This window comes from Bos javanicus, chromosome 4 (genome assembly GCF_032452875.1).
Source record: "Bos javanicus breed banteng chromosome 4, ARS-OSU_banteng_1.0, whole genome shotgun sequence".
Lineage (NCBI taxonomy): Eukaryota > Metazoa > Chordata > Mammalia > Artiodactyla > Bovidae > Bos > Bos javanicus.
Window position 1 is genome coordinate 50,386,616 of NC_083871.1, and position 20,627 is coordinate 50,407,242.

The window sequence follows — 20,627 nt, forward strand, 5'->3', positions numbered from 1 at the left end:
ATCAACTGAAGGGGATTATTTGCAAGTAGGCATTTATTTTCATGAAAGATTGTGTGTGACATGTAAGATGGACTGAAATGGGGAGGTGATCCCTGAAATTACTGTGGGGAAAAGCTCAGGATATGGGGAAAAGTAGATTTTTAGAATCTCATGAGGAAGGGCTCAAAGAGCAGCATGATCAATATGTTACTAGGCGATGATTTGCTTTGGAGGATGATGAGTGAAAGATAAGGAAATGAATTCTTATTGCCTGGAACTCTTGGCAGTCAGTCAAGCTTAAGTAGATATTTTTGAGAAAATCAGTAAATCTCATTTATCATATTTGTGCAACAAAAATAATATCTACATTGTAGGTGGTGGGATTTAAAAAATACACCCCCACACACATATCCTGGATATATTACAAGTTTATAACACTGTAGTCTATCGTCAGGCCTCTTAGAGATGGCATCTATGGAAAAAGGGTCACAAAAGCTAGCCCTTTAGAATTAGAAAACAACTCCAACTTTGGGGACAACACGTGAGTTCGAGCACCTATATTATCTGTGGGTCTGTCCTCTCCCCCTTCTTCATGGACAAAACTGGGATTCTGTTATGACTGAAGGGCCTGTCTCCATACTTGCAATCCTAAATGTTTGGGACACTTGCATGGAGTTGCAGATTTTGTCCAAGACTGAAAGAATAAAACATTGTAGTTAATTTCTCCGTTTTCATAGCCAGAGTAGAGAACTGATCCCAGACTGCTTTTTGAAGGAAGGGTAGGGAGGTGGTGATCCTCATCTGGGGATGAGTCTACATAAGTCATAGAAGACCTTGCCAGTTTGGGTGGAGGATAACAGCAAACCCTGCATGGATGGTCATGGAGTCAGTTGCTGGCCCTGCTTCAGCCATCCAGGAGTCTGGTGGTTGAGGAAGATCACTGGGTGATCTAACAGAGGACTGTGGAAGGGGAGGATCAAGTCAACCCTCTTTCAAACTCATTATAGTCCCCTAAAGTATTAATGAAGCTTCCCAGGTGGTGCTAGTGATAAAGAACCCACCTGCCAATGCAGAAGACATAAGAAAGCAGGTTCTATCCCAGGGTCAGGAAGACTACCTGGAGGAGGGCATGGCAACTCACTCCAGTATTCTTGCCTACAGAATTCCCATGGACAGAGGAGCCTGGTGGGCTACAGTTCATGGGGTCGCAGAGAGTTGGACAAGACTGAAGCAACTTAGCACACACACACGCACAAAGCATTAATGACCTTTTTGCTTAATACTGATACTGGGAAAATTTTAGTTCATTGACCTAACAAATAATTACAGTTCTTTGGCAAGATTTTGTTCATGGAAACTGGCAGTGTTTCCAAACACTTTAATGATGTTTATTGTCTTAACCAGCACCTGTCCTTTACCCTGTCTGCATACTTCCAAAAAAGTTAACTAAAAGAGAGAATGATTCATTTCATACCCTGAGGTTTCCTTATGACCACAGCTGTGGCCACTTCTGTGTCCAGCAAAGTATTTCTTTGGCAAGTGACCTTGGGAGGGGTGGAAAGTGGAGTGGAAGAGGCCTCTGGAAGTCTTTAACACAGGGGCGTATTCTCTCCTATTTGACTCCAAGAAATTCCCACTCATGGAATCTTGCCTATCATAAACAACCTTTCTTTTTTGTACTTGATTCAACTTAATAAATCATGTCAACCAACTGTGGTGAATGATGACTGTTCTTTACCCAACAGAACAATACCCTTCCTAGTTGGAAGGACAGAAATCTATCAGTTCCAATTTCCTCCTGCTGGGCAGAGTCTTCTATCTCAACTGTCTAATTCTTCTTTATAACTCCTCCACTACAATAAGTTCTTTTCTCTGATCCCTAGGACACCCCGACATGTGTTCTTCTCACTGACTTTGCTGGTCTTAATTCTGAAATGATATCTCTTTTAGATATAGAAAGATGAGAATCGTCATCTAAGAGGCAAATTCTCATTAAGGATTTCTTTTTAAAACATTTATGTTAAAAAATCATGCCCAAACCAGCCAGATTTAGAAAATTCAGAAGCTCTTCTACTTTGTTTTTAAATGTAGACATCAAAAGATACATTTGTCCCACTAAATAAATGGTAACTGGTACATTAAATGGTATGGGAATGGAAAGTATTCCTTTTATTGGTACCAACAATAGTTAGTATGCCTATCCTCCCAATTGTATTACAAATGGTCAAATTTTCATGTAATATCTGATATTTGACATAACTGAACCTTTCCTAAATAATTATGCTGCTTCCAAAGCTCACAACTTTTTTTCTAAACCAAGCTTCTTTTGGAATCTGTCTCCACACGGAGATGTTCTTCCCTATTTTATTCTAATAACATTTTTGTGCTTATTTTTATAGCTGCTAGACACACCTACCATCATCTCCAATATCACCACAGAGTCAGACACGACTGGAGTGACTTAGCAGCAGCAGCAGCAGCAACTAAACTGTGGTAACTGCAATCTGTATATTATTGTAACCATGTAAAGCAAGAATGACCCGATTGTAACTAGGATAACTTTCTGGCTTTTCTTTTTATCCATAGTGTCGCTAATCCATCTGACATTCCTTGGTCTAAATTTCCCTCTAGGATTGATATTGCCTTATTCATCATTTAACCACTTGCTGCTGCTGCTAAGTCGCTTCAGTTGTGTCCGACTCTGTGCGACCCTATAGATGGCAGCCTACCAGGCTCCCCCGTCCCTGGGATTCTCCAGGCAAGAACACTGGAGTGGGTTGCCATTTCCTTTTCTAGTGCGTGAAAGTGAAGTCGCTCAGTCAAGTCCGCCTCCAAGAGACCCCATGGACTGCAGCCTACCAACGCTTCTCCGTCCATGGGATATTCCAGGCAAGAGTACTGGAGTGGGTTGCCATTGCATTCTCCATTTAACCACTTGACCTCAGAATCTCACCCAAAGTTTCACTAACACAGTTGTAATGTAATTATAACCATCCTCCTAGTTGCTCTGAGCACCTGTACTTACAGTTTGCAGTTTCACCTCTATTAAGCCAAGGAGAGTAATAAGTTTTTCTGAATCCTGCTGCAGGATTAGGAAATTGAAGCTCCTTGTTCTTGTTGCTGCTGCTGTTACTCTTCTGTAGGAAGTTAGTTCTATAGGAAGACTTAGGTATTTTGTTAAAACTGGACTTTCTGGATGTTGTATCTGGGTGATACCCTAGTGCGGCAGATTTGAAGAACTGTCCCTTTTATTTCCCTAAGCTGCTCCACAAGAATTGCTCTCCAAATACATGCAGGCCTGTGAGAGTAACTGTTGAACTTTGAAGTGGGGAACATGGTTAGATATCTCAAACTTGTAGTTTTGTAGGTAAGAGCAATACAAACACTTAACGCCTGATATTTTATCTGTTATCTCTCAAATCAGAGTCTGGGAATGGTGATCTTGCCTTGGTTATTTACTCAGGAGTACTCCTCTCCTTGGGACTGCTACAGTGAGATGTCAATGCCTCCTTCACAGTCTCTCTTTTAGTTTCTAGGAAATAGGACAATATCTCTGAGTTTTTCTTTTTATTTACCATAAAGCATCCTCTAAAGAATAAAAGGTGAATATAATTTCCTTTCTTCTTATTCTGAGCCCCCAAAGGAAAACCCATAGAATCAAACTGGGCAGACTCCTGTGACCATCTTGACCATCACAGTATAACAGAAGTAATGGCACAAGCCTTCTGGGGTTAAATGACAAGAACACCTTGCACTTTTGCCGTTTGCACTTCTTAGGACACTTATTTGTAGAACTCAGCTGCTACGTAGGCTGTAAGGATACTCAAACTAGCCCACATAAAGAAGCCATGAATAGGTAATTTAACCAGTGAAAGTGAAAGAAAGAAAGTGAAGTCGCTCAGTTGTGTCTGACTCTTTGTGACCCCATTGACTGTAGCCTACCAGGCTCCTCCCTCCATGGGATTCTCCAGGCAAGAGTAGTGGAGTGGGTTGCCATTTCCTTCTCCAGGGGATCTTCCCAACCCAGGGATTGAACCTGTGGATCTCCTGCATTCCAGGCAGACGCTTTAACCTCTGAGCCACCAGGGAAGACCTTTAACCAGTAGTCCAGCCAATAATCGGTGTCAACTGTCGGTATGTGAGGGAAGATGCATTCAGATGATCCCTATCTTCATCTCAGTCTATCAATCTTTCCAGCTAATACCCCATGCCTGTTAAATACATAAGAAGTCTGCCCTGGGTCTAGACTAAATTCCTGACCCACAGAACCTGTGAATACAATTGTTATTTTTATAAAATTTTATGCAGCAAAAGTAACTGGAACAGAAATACTTGATTCTTAAAACTGAGTGGTAAGATAAGTGAATTTGTCTTTTCTTGTCTATACTTTCTAACACTTATACAATGCATACGGTAACTTGTGTAGTCAGTAAGGACAAGTTGGTTGATTAGGTATGGATGGGAGAAGGAAGGGTCTGGGGTGCTGCCAAATTTCATGTCCTTGGAAATGAGTAAGGAGAGACTGTTATGCATTAATTGTTCTCCTATCTCATCCATATAAAGAACACTGGCAGCATGCTACTTATTAAAGCATTTTACTAAGCAACCTCTTTAAAGTAGCCCCCAAACTATAATAAAATGTGATATGATAATTTCCCATACTTACCAAATACTGCCTACATGTAGAAATCTTCTTCTTTGTAGCTAAATGGCTAATTCTGGGAGATACCCATCTAAATTCAATACAGCCCACTTGATGGTCCAACTGTGGACCACCTTTCATTTTCCCCCATTTCATTTTCCTAGTTTTGTGCTTCAACTGATATACCTCAAGATTTACGATTTTTCTGACAAAAATGAAATGAGCCAGCCAGATAGTTGTGGCCCGCAGAAGGATAAAAAACAGTCTGAATAAGAAGCAAGGATCATTTTGACCACCAGTTCACCAAACAAAGCCAAGATATTAGCATCAAGGAATAAGCCAATTGCTGACATAAGTGCAAGTTCCAGGAGTCGCTTGTTTCACCTAATCGAATTCAATAAATCATCACAACTAGACAACTCTAAATACTTTATTTTCCCTAAGTAAGTGAGTCTTGCTTACTCTTCCAATTTCTGGGGGAAAAGTCATTTACCATGTCTGGAATGGATTGAGCTGGTTTAGGATGGGGGTTCCACAACATAAGCAGAAAGCAATTTCTATACACAAATCTCTTAACCACACTAGGACTTAAAGATTGCATTCTGGTGGTACTCCATAGAAAAGAGAAAGAAGTAATGTTTCATCTGAGATATAAATTAGAGGCCAATTTGTTTCTTCTAATCTTCTTCTAATCTTAAAGGAGTTAGTCTATGAAAATCTAAAAGAATTCTATCTTGTCCATTTTGGCACAAAATAGTTGGAGATTAAAGAGAGGAACAACAAGGCCTTTTGGGGGATAAAAAAAATGAAAATAACACAAAAAAATACATCTTTGTTACAAGTGTGGCCAAAAGTATAAAGCTTGATATCATACAAGATTTTCTTTCTTGGCAGCAAGTGTTGCTCTTACACCATTGAATGTCATTGCAATCATATGGTATCAATAACAAATGAATTATGGCCAGAATGTCTAAAGACTGCTCTTGCAGACTTTAGATTTGAATTCTCCTACTCACAAATTTCAAAAGCAGTTCATTTGGAACTCTGGCCAGTTTTTTGACCTTTCTGCTGACCTGAAAGGGTTATGTATCTAGGATAAGACTCAAACTAGTGTATGGAACATCCCTTGGAGTGGCCAAATTTTCTCTTTATGACTGTGAAACAATTTCCAAGTCACATTTTTTCTGTTGTAGATCTTCCTAGACTATTGAATTGTATAATCCCAGTATAATCACATCTAATTTCTGTCTCAAGATTTTGGTTAGGCTGTTTCAAGATGGTCTAAACACTCTACCAATTGATAGCATTATAATAGGCCTTTTGAATTAGATTCTGGCGGGAGCTTCCCTCGTGGCTCAGATGGTAAAAATATCTGCTTGCAATGCAGAAGACCTGGGTTCGATCCCTGGGTGGGGAAGATCCTCTGGAGAAGGAAATGGCAACTCACTCCAGTACTCTTTCCTGGAAAATTCCATGGATGGAGGAGCCTTGTGGGCTATAGTCCATGGGGTTGCAAAGAGTCGGACCCGACTGAGCGACCTCACTTCCCAGAGGCCAGACATGGGAGCTTATGTCTATTTTCTACCTTATTTTAATTGGTCTTTGTGGCCAGCATGGTCAAGACATAAAAGTTTTAATTAAGGTGGTAGGAGTGGAGTAAAGAAAATAATAAGATAACTTGATGACATTCTGAATGTTGGTTGTAGGGGGAAAGGAAACAAAGTTGACTAAATCTTCTGGGTAACTGGACTAATAATAAGATGAATGATGTAATGTGGATGATTTAGCTTTGGATGGTCTCATGCTAAGAAATAATGTATTGTTAACATGCTCCAGCCACGTCTTAGGTTTATTTTTAAACTATCTTTCGTATAGTAAAACTGTTGTCAAACAATATTGTAATATAAGCACTCTCTCTCAAAACAGACATGGTAAATTTTACAGCAAGTGTACAGTCCAGAATTATTTCCTGCTGGATCTCAAAACTAAAGAATTCTGAAATTAAGTCACTTACCAAGCGTTCTAAAACTCAGAGCCAATGAAAGTGTTCTCTCACCTTCAGGTTTTTTAAAGGTCCCTTCTCTTACTTAGCAACCTTAAGTGCAAGAAATTCTCCTGTTACTACTAAAGAAAAATCATTTTTTGTTTATATTTTAAAAATAATGTGTTAAAATGAGACTGAACATTAAAAACTTGATTTTAATTAGATTTTAAAAATTGATTAAAAGCCTACTTTAAATGTCATACTTAATAGTGAACTATTATAGGAATTCTCATTGGTTAAAAAAAAAAGATTATGATTACTTTAACTATTATCCAATATTGTTCTGGTTTTATTCCCAAAGAAATATGACAAGAAAAACTAAGGTATATTGTATATTAGAATTGAACATAAATTATTTTCTAATTGATATGTTTTTCAGAAAATTAAAAAATAATAAGTTAAGGGGATAGATAAAAGATAACATAAGGCTGAGTTCTCATCATAAGGAAAAAAATTTTGTAACTGTGTGGTGATGAATGTTAACTAAACTTATTGTGGTAATAATTTTGAAATACATATATAATATTTATTGTGTTTGACTTTTTGCAACCCTTAGACTGTAGCCCGCCAGGTTTCTCAGTCCACAGGATTCTCTAGCCAAGAATACTGGAGTGGGTTGCCATTTCTTCCTCCAGGGGACCTTTCCGATCACACATGAAGGAGACTTCATTAATGTGCATTAGAGGATATCCCAGGTTAACCTGTCATACAAAACTGTTTCTTGATCCTTTAAATTCTATACCAATTCTACAACTACTTTATCATATATAAATGCATAGTATATTCACGAATTCTACACCTAAAACTAATACTGTTATATGTCAATTATATCTCATTTAAAAATTATTAAATGAAAATTTGCTCAACTTCCCTCAACAAAGACATGAAAAAGAAAATTTTGATTCCTTTTTTAATAAAAGAGGTTTGGCAAATTGACATTCAATGTACTTAAAGAGAAAATGTCACTTATAATATAAGTGGTAATGTAATTGATACATTTAGAAGAATATTTTACAGTATCTACAGTTTAAAATGTTCTTAATTTTTGACCCAAAAATTCTACCTGTAGTAACTTTTTTCTGTGAAGTAGAAATTAAAAAAATATAAAGATGTATAGAAAGATGCTCTCTGCCACACTGTGTGATAAAATTTGGACACTAACTTGTATTAGTCATAATTCATTTCATTTATGAGTGGCGGGGGAAAATTTTAGCTCAAATAAGATGGATATTAATTTCTTATTCATGTAAAATTCCAAAGAGGGAGTCTAGGGTAGGTATAAAACTTAGGGCCCAGATTCCCTATGTCTTGTGCTTCCACTCTGTGGGCCTTAACCTCAAGATACAAACATGTGCTTATAGGCAGCAGAATAAGGAAAGGAAGTAAAAAGGCAGAGGGGGTAGTCATTCTGTTTCTTGGGAAGAGTCTTGGAATCTGTTATTTGATACTCTACCTACAGTCTATTGTCCAGAACTTAGTCATATGGCAATGCCTAGCTGAAAGGGAGAATGGAAAATATAAACTGCATTCTGGGCAGCCATGTATCTAGCTAAAAATGTGGAGGCACTATTATATAGAAGAAAGGGAGAATGGATCTCAGGAAACATACACCAGTCTCTGCCACATGACTTGCTGACCAACAACAGAATAGGGTATAGAACATCATACAGTTAAATACTATGCAGTCATAACAAAATAAGTCAGCCCTACTTGGAAAGTTGTTACAGAATATGATCTATATTCAGCAGTTTCAAAAAAACCACATGTGAGAAATGCCTGCATATGCTCATCAAAAGACATGTTAAAATGTTCATTTCCGAAAATTTAAAATAGCCCCAAACTGAAAATGCCACAAATGTCCACTCACTTAGAATGAATAAGTAAAAGATGGCATATTTACCTAGTGAAATTCTTTACATAATGGGAATGAACACTGTTGCAATATGCAACAATATGGCTGGTTCTTAAAACATAATGTTGAAGCCAGACCCCAAAACAATGTATACTCCACTTTATATAACTTAAAAAAACAGAAAAATTATAACCCTATAGGGTGAGAAAGCAGGAAACAGTTACCTTTAAGAGATAGTAGGAAAGGAGCATGAGAGAGGCTTTTGAGATGCTGGTAATGTTCTACTTCCTGAACTGAGTTCTGATTACTTGGGGATATTCACTTTGAGAAAATTCATCAAGCTATACAATTACATTTGGGTAATTTTTGTATACATGTGACATCAGTATGATTTTTAAAAAGCACATGTACACTTGTACATATGTAGAAAATCTGGAAGTATATATGCTACATTAATTAAGAGTCAGTAAACTCTTTCTATAAAGGGCCAGAGAGTAAATATTTTAGGTTTTGTTGGTTACACAATCTCTACCACAACTACTCAATTCCATTGTTGCAGTGCAAAAGCATCCTTCAGTTAGTCAGTCAGTTCAGTTGTTTAGTCATGTCTGACTCCTTGCAACCTCATAAACTGCAGTAAGCCAGGCTTCCCTGTCCATCACCAACTCCCAGAGCCTACTCAAACTCATGTCTAGATGATACATAAATGAATGGGTGTGGCTATCCTCCAGTAAAATTTATTTACAAAACCAGGTGACAGGTTGTAGTTTGCCAACCCCTGTACTAAAAACTGTTCATAGTAGTTACCCCTGAGGATAGCATTCAGGGGAAAGAGGATTTTTACTCTTTACATGTAAATGTAAGATGTCTATAATGTCTAATATTTTACATTAGCATTTTATTTAAAGCATCTACTTTTATTAAAAAATCAAATGTTCACCTGAAACAAAAAACTGGATCTGAGTGCAATCAATGGACACTTCAAAGTAACAACAGAAATCTGATGCAAGTCGGGCATGAGTATGCTGCATTTTAACTGTCACCTAAAATGCCACACCTACAGGATTCTCCAGGCAAGAACCCACTCCAGTATTCTTACCTGGAGAATCCCGTGGACAGAGGAGCCTGACTGTTGTCTATGGGGTCACAAGAGTTGGACATGACTTAGTGACTAAACCACCACCACTAAAATGCCTATAAGAATACAGAAAATTTTATTACCAATCCAAGAGAGGATTAATATCTGTTAATAATAAAAAACCTATTCATCAAGACTCTTTATCTATACTTGTAATTTCCGTTTAAAACAAATATTAGCCATGGTACTGCCATATTTCAACTTTCCATGGTATAACAAGAAAATCATTGCTTTTACTCTGTACATGGAACATATGTTTTGATCAAAGTATAAGAATGCCAGTGGCATAAATGTACATATGCAAAAAAAAAAAAAAAAAAACTCTGATTAATGGATCTGGGAAATATTCACAAGTAAGATGAAATTTACTTTTGAACTTTGTCAAGATAAATTTCAACTGTTTTGCTTTAGTAATAGGAAAACAAATGTAAGCCAGAGTTCTAATAATCCATGGCTTCTAAGGATTTAAATCCACTTGTAGACCCAAGATATACACAGACAATAGGTAATAAGCTTTGAACTGTCTGTGCCTCTTATTTTGGCAGGTATACATCAGTGCTTTAAAAAATGAGAGAAAAATTATTGTAACCCAGTGTTGAAGAGAACAACTGTTCAAAGAAGAAGAATGGATAAGATTTGGAGAGTGGCAAAAGAAAATCAGATTCTTTTAGCTGAGGGGAACAGCAGGAGAAACAAAGAACAAGGTTCCAAATGAGAAGGACCTCCTCAAAAGACTGTGAAACCAGTTTCCTTTGGGAGAAATCCAGTTTAAAGTATATAGGCTTTCTCTTGAGTTCAATGGGAAGTCTAAGTAGGAGATTGAGCAAGGAATTAATGATTCTTAAGAAATCTAACTTTTAGACCATGTGTACAGCTCATGATTTTCTTCCTCACTCCCTTCCAAATATGCAGCCCTACAATTGCAAAAATTCAAACCAGGATCTTAATACATGACAGAGCCTGGAGGGTGAAAGTAAAAAGTGAAAGTGTTAGTTGCTCAGTCATGTCCAACTCTTTACAACTCCATGGACGGTAGCCCACCAGATTTCTTTGTCCATGTGATTCTCCAGGCAAGAATACTGATTGGAATGGGTGGCCATACCCTTCTCCAGGAGATCTTCCTGACCTGGGCATAAAACTCAGTTCTCCTGCATTGCAGGCAGATTTGTTACCATCTAAGCCACCAGGGAAGCCCCTAATCAGGGTAGTTCTGGTATAAGTAGCTATACGTGGCAGGTAGTTAACTTTCCACATCTAAATGCCAACACTTTTAGAAAAACTATTGTTGAATGGCCCATACTAATGCTTTTTTTGGTTGCTGTTGTTAGTTTTGATGTTAGTTTTTCATCACTATAATTTCTACCAGTATCTCTGACAAAATTTCATTCAAGCTCAACTCTTAAGAATTCCTAACAGGTGACCAAAAATCTAGCAAAATCATTTTTTAAGTACCATAGTTTCTTAGTAGTTGCCCATTCTTTTATACTCATCAAACCTAAACTTTGTGTCTCTAGGCTTCTGGATCTTATGAAGAGTGTCAGAACTAAAATATTCTTGCTGAAGTATCTCTCCTCCTCAGGAAGCTTGTTTTGTGTTTTATTTCTAATGCTTTCAGGGATGGTTGTCCTGTAAGAGTAGGAGAAGGTAAACATAGCTGCTTACCTACATCATCTATCCTAAACTACCTAAAATGCCTATGTTTTGCTGAAAGTTTAATTTTTGTTTTAGGTTTGAAAGGCTAACAAAAGAAACCACTTGTCATGAACAATAAACAATTTCAATATTTAACAGAGGATTAATTGACTTAATTTCAGTATACAGTCATTAAAAGAAAAGAAAGAAATAATAGAGAAAAGTAACAGCATATATATATATCACCAAATTGGGCTGACCAACATCCAGACTTAAACAGTGCTGAGAAGTCCCTTGTTAACAGCAATCTGGAGTCCCAATTAGGAAAAGGTCCCCAGCAGTGCATCCACCTCATGGTTGACACTACAAACTGTAGTTTTGGGAGCACCCACTTATAATCTCAGGCCACAAGCTGATATCATCACTTTTGCATGCAAAAATGCAGCTCTGTTTTGTTTTTATTTTAACTATTACAATGCTGATTGTTTCATTTGGTAAGTCATAGGATTTCTTTAGATTCCAGGGGCTTGGCCAGACCCTCAGGGGCTCAAGAATTCCAAGACACACTCTCTTTCTTATCTAAAGTGCCACCTGACTTGCTGTGCTTGCAGGCAGACATGGAATCCAAGCGGTCTCCAGGCAGGTCAGAAGCAGGTTAGAAGCCTGCTCTCCTGCGTCTGAAGCCTGAACAAGACTTCCTCCACTTTAATTTGTGTCTGTAGGAGAGTTATAGATCCAAACTACCAAGGAGAAATCCAAGTAATATTACAAAATGAGGGAAAGGGTGATCTGTTTATAATAAACATGATCAAATCACCCAATGGCTGATTGTTCCATGTGTAATTGGCAAAGTACAAAAAGAGAACCTCTTACCTTATTAACAGTTAGAGGTGATGGAAGATTTGTATACACAAATGAAATACATGCAATTGGAGTCTGGGTGAATGAAGCAGCCTCATGGTCCTCCTATACTTGCTCATGTGATTGCACATGGGAAGGATAATACCATATTAGTGATGATTCCTGGACAGGAAAGATGGAATATGTGCCATTAACATATTGTTTTTATCGTAAATTAAATTAAAAGATGCTTGTTCCTTGGAAGGAAAGCTATGACAAACCTAGACAATATACTAAAAAGCAGAGACATCACTTTGTCAACAAAGGTCCACATAGTCAAAGCTACGGTTTTTCCAGTAGTCATGTATGGATGTGAGAGTTTGACCATAAAGAAGGCTGAGTGCTGAAGAACTGATGCTTTTGAATTGCAGTGCTGGAGAAGACTCTTGAGAGTCCCTTGGACAGCAAGGAGATAAAACCAGTCAATCTTAAAGGAAATAAACCCTGAATAACCATTGGAAGGACTGATGCTGAAGCTGAAGCTCCAATAGTTAGGCCACCTGATGTGAAGGACTGACTCACTGGAAAAGACCCTGATGCTGGGAAAGATTGAGGGCAGGAGGAGAAGAGGGTGTCAGAGGATGAGGTGGTTGGATGGTATTACTGACTCAATGGACAGGAGTTTGAGCATGCTCCAGGAGATAATGAAGGACAGGGAAGCCTGGTGTGTGGCAGTCCTTGGGGTCACAAAGAGTTGGACATGACTTAGCGACTGAACAACAACATTCTCATAAATAGACTATTCTTGGAAGACTGACTGTAATGTGGATTGTCATTCATACCTCAACCTTCAAGGATATGTTATAGTAAAAGGAAAATATGAAGAAAGCTACTGGGTAATCTTCAGCTGGAGAAATATGAGTCAGACCTGAACTCAGGATAACTTCACCTGTCCAGCAAACAAGCCCTGTTCTTTCTTAACTTTGACATTGTTTGGACAGAATTTATCTGTTTGATAGATTACACAGTACTAGTAGAGCTATAGTTCAAGCCTTGACCATTAATGCAAGTGGATGCCTACAACACTTAAACCACATGAACTTAGCTTAACGTATGACAAAAACTTTCTGCAATTGTTTAATGCCTCAGTAATATTTCATCTACACCAAACTAAATCCTTAACTGACATATTTGATTGGACTGTTTACTCTATGCAGGTATTATATTATCTTGCTCAAAAGGATAAGGCCCAGGCATTTTTAATGTCTACTAATGAGAAGTCAAGTGGGCCTTAGAAAGCATCACTACAAACAAAGCTAGTGGAGGTGATGAAGTTCCAGTTGAGCTATTTCAAATCCTGAAAGATGATGCTGGAAAAGTGCTGCACTCAATATGCCAGCACATTTAGAAAACTCAGCAGTGGCCACAGGACTGGAAAAGGTCAGTTTTCATTCCAATCCCAAAGAAAGGCGATGCCAAAGAATGCTCAAACTACCGCACAATTGCACTCATCTCACATGATAGTAAAGTAATGCTCAAAATTCTCCAAGCCAAGCTTCAGCAATACGTGAACTGTGAACTTCCAGATGTTTAAGCTGGTTTTAGAAAAAGTAGAGGAAGCAGAAATCAAATTGCCAACATCTGCTGGATCATCAGAAAAGCAAAGGAGTTCCAGAAAAACATCTATTTCTGCTCTATTGACTATGCCAAAGCCTTCGACTGTGTGCATCACAATAAACTGTGGAAAATTCTTAAAGAGATGGGAATACTAGACCACTTGACCTGCTTCTTGAGAAACCTATATGCAGGTCAGGAAGCAACAGTTAGAACTGGCATGGAACAACAGACTGGTTCCAAATAGGAAAAGGAGTACGTCAAGGCTGTATATTGTCACCCTGCTTATTTAATTTCTATGCAGAGTACATCATGAGAAACGCTGGGCTGGAAGAAGCACAAGCTGGAATCAAGATTGCCAGGAGAAATATCAATAACCTCAGATATGCAGATGACACCACCCTTATGGCAGAAAGTGAAGAGGAACTCAAAAGCCTCTTGATGAAAGTGAAAGAGGAGAGAGAAAAAGTTGGCTTAAAGCTCAACATTCAGAAGACGCAGATCATGGCATCTGGTCCCATCACTTCATGGGAAATAGATGGGGAAACAGTGGAAACAAGTGTCAGACTTTACTTTTTTGGGCTCCAAAATCACTGCAGATGGTGACTGCAGCCATGAAATTAAAAGACGCTTACTCCTTGGAAGGAAAGTTATGACCAACCTAGATAGCATATTGAAAAGCAGAGACATTACTTTGCCAACAAAGGTCCGTCTAGTCAAGGCTATGGTTTTTCCAATGGTCATGTTTGGATGTGAGAGTTGGACTGTGAAGAAAGCTGAGCGCCAAAGAATTGATGCTTTTGAACTGTGGTGTTGGAGAAGACTCTTGAGAGTCCCTTGGACTGCAAGGAGATCCAACCAGTCCATTCTGAAGGAGATCAGCCCCGGGATTTCTTTGGAAGGAATGATGCTGAAGCTGAAACTCCAGTACTTTGGCCACCTCATGCGAAGAGTTGACTCGTTGGAAAAGATTCTGATTCTGGGAGGGATTGGAGGCAGGAGGAGAAGGGGATGACAGAGAATGAGATGGCTGGATGGCATCACTGACTCGATGGACGTGAGTCTGAGTGAACTACGGGAGTTGGTGATAGACAGGGAGGCCTGGTGTGTTGTGATTTATGGGGTCGCAAAGAGTCGGACACGACTGAGCAACTGAACTGAACTGAATGTGTACACATGGAAAAAATTATTTAGAGAATAGATTCCTAACAGTCATCCCTAATGGCTTACAAAGTGCCCTGACACCTTGTGCCGAGGAACGTTATCACTATAGTGTAGTTAACACAAGTATCATGTGCCAATTTCATGTGTTACCCATTGTATTTAGAGAAGAATATTGTTCCCTCATTTCATCGGTAATTATTTGGACTTTGATAACCACACCCACTAACTGATAGATTGAGTTAAGGCTACCAAGGGACTGCTATGTGGACCAACTTCTTGCATTTGGGAATCCTACTTATTGGAGAACTCCATTAACTATTGTGAAAGGACTATCTCTCTTAAATTCTATGTTTTTTTAAAATAACCCCCCTCAATTTGTATGTATTGTAACCAATTATGTAGAAACTATTTCTATGTATGGAACCCCTTTTTTTCCGATGCCTAACACATGTTGATCTTATATTGGAAGGGGACCACCTATTACTTCCCCCCCCCCCCAGGAGAACTCAGGTATTGTGGACACAAATGTTACTCCTTACTCTTTCTGATCCCATATTAGCTTCCCCTTAGAACCCTTATGTAAGGTTTTGCAAGGAACCAAAGATTTACAAAATTTCATACATAAATGCAATGCTACCTTGATAGAACATTCTGTTGTTACTACTATTGCAGGAGTTGATGTATAAAAACATACTTCTCATTCATGGTGGGGCTTTTTCTTTACTAAATCCCCTACTGCTCAAAAATTGTTTTCTGCTTTGTTTAATCCTTTGTCTCTTTGATTATTCTGTTTCTTTTGATTATTTGGAATTATATAGAATAATGAAAGCTGCTTATGTAATTTTGCCTTATTCCTGTGCTCTTCAGCCTAAACAATTCCGAGGCTGACTGTTAGGAAATTAAAATGGAGGAAGTTTGTTCAGGTTTCAGAAGCAGGAGAGTAGGCCTCTGACCTTCCTGTAAGCACAGCAAGTCACAGTAGGCACTTCAGATAAGAAAGGGAGTGGGTCTTAGAATTCTAAGGCCCTGAGAGACCAAGCCTCAGGGGTCTAAAGAAATCCTATGACTCACAAGGTGAAACAAACAGCATTATAAAATTTAAAAAACAAAACATAGGTACATTTTTGTACACAAACTGATGATGATATCAGTTTGTCGCCTGGGATTATAGGTGGGAGCCCCCAAAACTGCAATTTGAGGTCTCACCCCAATAGGGTCTCCAGATTGCTGTTAAGGAGGGACTTCTCAGCACTGTTTAGTCTGGATGTTGGTCAGCTCAATTTGGTGATGTAGGTGTACTGTTACTTTTTTCTTTTGTTTTTATTTCTTTTCTTTTAATGACTGTATATTTTCTTTTAATGACTTAATGAAATTAAGTCAATTAATCCTCTATTAAATATTGAAATTGTTATTTGTGTGTGACAAGTGGTTTCTTTTCTTAACAAACCTTTTGAACCTAAGATGAAAGTAAAACTTTTGGCAAAACAGTTTATCATTCCTAATACTTGAACCAGGTAAGAATCGCATTAAGACCTTTTGAGGAGGAAAAGGAAAAGGATAGAAGAGGATGCCATCCTCTCTCATTAAGTGAAAGTCGCCTTTCTCCTTGGAAGATAGAGGTGTAAATATGAGGGTAAAAAAATACTAAAGGGAATGAAGTCAAAGCACGGCAACAACAAACTTCAGGAAAGAGGTCCCCTCTGCAGAGGCAGACTGTATTAAAATGAAATGTTTTTGGCAAGCAAACTGACTCTCGGCTGGCTAAGATAAAGTGATCTGGGTGTAGCAGCATTTTTTTCCGTGGATATATGTACTAGTTTTTAAATTTTGAAAAAAGGGATGTTTAATTTTCAAGGATGATGTTTTTTGAAAATAGGTGGTGGGAAAAAGTCCATATTGGTTTACCCTTTTGGGAGACCATGGCTAAACCATCTATATCAGTCAGCTTCCAGCCTCATATGACCATATATTGGGAGTAAAAGGGGATGATTCATAATTTTATGGGATCCCAGCTTCCAGTGTTGCCCTCACCAACCATTTAACATCTAGAGTTCCTGCCATTTCCATCTTCTTATCCCTAGGCATTTAGAAGAATATTGTTTATTAGATACAGTATTTTCTCATTAAGGATAGGGTTGTTTGCATGTTATATAATTTCCATATTTTTACTTTAACTTATCTATATAATTATATTTGAATTGAGTTTCTTATAGACAGTGTATTGTTGAGTCATATATTTTTATCCACTTTGAGACAGTCTCTTTTGTGTGTTCAGACCATTTACATTTAATATAATGATGGTGTTTTTGGATTTAGACCTGTCATTTTATTATTTGTTTGTTACCTCTTTTTCCTCAAATTATTGTTTCCTGTTTACTTTCTTTTGGATTATGTGAATATTCTTTTGATATTAAATTTTACTTGTGTTTTCTACTATATCTCTACATAGAACTTTTTATAGGCTAATCTAGGAATTATAGTATACATGCTTAATTTTCTACAATCTACTTAAATCAGTATTTTACCACATCAAGTGGAAAATAGAAACAGTATTGTAGTCTTCTCCCTCCTCCCTTTATGTTGTAGCTGTCTTATGTATTACGTCCACATACGTTGAAAGCTCCATCAGACAATGTTATAATTTTTGTTCTCAACCATACATTAATAAATTCAGAGGGAGGGAAATTGCCTATCAGAAGCATCCAGATATTTACCATTTCTGTTGCTCATTCCCAAACTTTCAAGTTTCCTTGTAGTATTATTTTCCTTCTTTCTTAAGAGCTATATTTAGTAATTTTTTTTAGTGTAGGTCTGCTGGGATGAAATTTTCTTAGTTTTCTCTCAGCAGAGATGTTTTACTTCATGTCTGTTTCTGAAAGATATTTTTGTTGCATATAGAATTCTGGATTTGAGGTGTTTTTTTTTTTTTTCCTTTCAGTACTTGAAATTTGTTGTGCCATTTTCTTTGTGGTTCTGATGATAAATATAGTTATTAAAATTGTTGTTTCTTTTTTTATGACAAACCATTTGTCTCTGGCTATTTTAAAGATTTTTTTTGGTCTTTAATTTTTATAAATTTGATTATGTTGATTATGATTTTGGGGTTTATCCTGTTTGTAATTTGCTTAGCTTTTTGAATTTGTACATTTATGTCTTTCACTGAATATGCAAAGTTTTCCTCAAATACATTTTCTTCAGAAACTTTTCCTTTGTACTGCATTTTTCTCTCCTCCTTCTGGTTCTTCAGTGACATAAATGTTAGACTATTCTCTATTGTCACTCATGTTTTTGAAGGTCTGCCAGTTTTTTCTTTTCAATTTTTTCTCCTTGTTCAACCTGGATAATTCCAGTTTTTCTACCTTCAAGCTCATTGTCTTGATCCTCTGTCATCTCCACTTGACTGAGTTCACCCAGTGAGTTTTAATTATTATACTTTTAATTCTAAAATTTCCCTTTGGTTTTCTTTTATATCTTCTACTTATTTTCTGAGAGTTTCTATCTTCCCATTCATTCCAACTTGTTCATTAATTCTAATTTGTTCTTACTTTCTGGAGCATTAAAAAAAAATTATATCTGCCTTAAAGTGTCTGTCAGTTAGTTCTAATATCTGTGTCATCCCAGCACTGGCATTTATTGTTTTCCCATTTGAGTTGAGATTTTCTTGTTTCTTCATATGCTGAATAATTTTGGAGTGTATCCTGAACATTTTGAAAATTATATCATAAAACTCTGAGTCTTAATTAAGTTCTATGGAGAATGTTAATATTTTATTTTACTAGGCATTTGATCAATTGGATTCATGTTGCAAGGTCCAAGTAGATTTCTGTGGATGGTGATTTTGATGTCAGTTCCATTTTTAAAGCCTTTGTAAAGCCATTTAGATCTGTCCAGAATGTATGCAACCCAGTGGCCAGTCTGGGACCTGGGCAGTGGTCTCTCTCTTCATTTAGTTCTTAACTGAACAACTGTTCACTGTTATTTAAGATGAGATCCATGTATGTGCAACTTGGGAGTGAGCCCAGGAGCTCACAAGCAGATTTACATAAGTCACTTAACCGAGTGCTTCCTTCTTCCTTATCTGTTACTTTTTGGTCCCTATGGCTCTCCTTTCAGTCCTCTGGACAGAAATCCAGTGTTTTATCTACCCTATTCTGCTGCACACAGTCCACAGCTATATCTATGTTTCAACTAAGAGGAAGGAGAACAGGGAATAAAAGAGCAACCAGAGTTCACTCCACTCTTTTGAAATTACAGGTCCTCTGATGGGAGAGAAATAGTCCCATCCTGCAGAATTTAAGTCACCTGCATGCCTTTGGTGCTGCTGTCCTATAGCCACAGCCATGGAGCTGGGATGAAAGAAAACCAAAAAATAAGACAAAAAGAAAGAAAAAAGTAAGAGATTTTCTCCACTCTCTCTAAAAACTCAGAGATCCCTTTCTCATGTCAGGTCAGAACTAGAGGACTTCTCCAGTAGCTCTCTCTGTGACAGAAGTCAATATCAATTCAATATTGATACTGAAGTGTCAATATCCACTTCTGGGTTTCAGGCTGGCTTGAGTCCAGGCTGGAGGATCCTGGAGTCAAAAAATGTTAAACCCGTTACTGGATCTGTAGTATTTCAAATGATGGTCTTCTTCAATCTGTCTGCTGTTTTGTACTTTCAGAATCTTCAAATAGCTGCTCCAGGCATTATGTAAAGGTTTTATGGGTCCATTCAGCTAGAGTGATAGGTTGAAACATATTGATTTTGCCTTAGTCCAATATTTTTAAAACAAATGAATAACATGACAGCATAAAAGCAAGAATAACGAATAAAGTCAACAAGATTGCATGTCAAATTTAGTTGCAAGTAAAAGTTGATATTTTAGTACTGGGTGCTAAAACTAGTCAAATGTTTGCCTCCTGCATGGTAACTGGTGACAAGAGCCAGATATGGATTACCTAGTTCCATATACCAATAGAATACTCATCAGAAGCCAGCATTCATTACTCCGGCTAACTAAAGTAGCTTATTTGCTTAGCTTTCCTGAGAAAATATCCTTGCTTCTGTTTTCTGCTGGATACTTTTATATATCAGAAATCACTTAATAACCACAACTCCTTGGTTGGAGAGTGGGAATTATTTTCAGGTTAAGTGACTTGTCTACTAAGTGACAAATGTTAACTAGATGGATGGGGGGGGGGTGTGATTGGCCTATTGAGTGGAAATACACTGGGAACTAATGGAAGTAGGAGGATAATTAAGCATTTTTTTCATTCATGGAATAAAGTTGGCATTTATTTTCTATAGTCAAGAGCTACTCACATACTGCAAGGAATATAAAATGGATGGAGAACTAACCACCTCTACAAAGACCAGTGTTGACTGACCTTGCTCATTATCCTAACTTTTGCTGAGCTTTCTCAACTTTAAACTCTACCTTTCTGCTAACTTCTCTCTACTTTAGCTCAATATGCCATTCTAGATGGTCTACTTCTCTGATGCTAAATGAGTTACTCAATACTTAGTACTTTTTCATTTATGCTAGAGTTTAATAAGAAAAAAACTATCCCTGGTCAGAATCAGGTGCTTACAAAACTTTTGCAAGCCTGAAGTAGCAAAAGTCCCTAATTTTAGATTTAGCACTACCGAGAGACATAGCTGCAGACATCCAGAGTCAGCAATCTGCAGAAATTTGCTGACGCTTTCAGAACTCCTTCCTAGCATCCAGAAAGGTGGATA

The 20,627-nt window shown here is 37.6% G+C and overlaps 1 long non-coding RNA gene and 1 other non-coding gene across 3 annotated transcripts in view; both read right to left on the reverse strand.

The window, feature by feature from the left end:
• Positions 1-20,627, reverse strand: part of LOC133246074 (uncharacterized) — a 195,009-nt gene that overhangs the window by 44,274 nt on the left and 130,108 nt on the right. For both annotated transcript variants that reach the window (XR_009735893.1, XR_009735892.1), the window contains exon 5: positions 12,161-12,310. This is a non-coding gene — a long non-coding RNA (uncharacterized LOC133246074). The remainder of the gene's footprint in view (positions 1-12,160; positions 12,311-20,627) is intronic.
• On the reverse strand, positions 3,995-4,068 carry TRNAS-GGA (transfer RNA serine (anticodon GGA)). The gene has a single exon. It is a non-coding gene; the product is annotated as a tRNA-Ser (tRNA).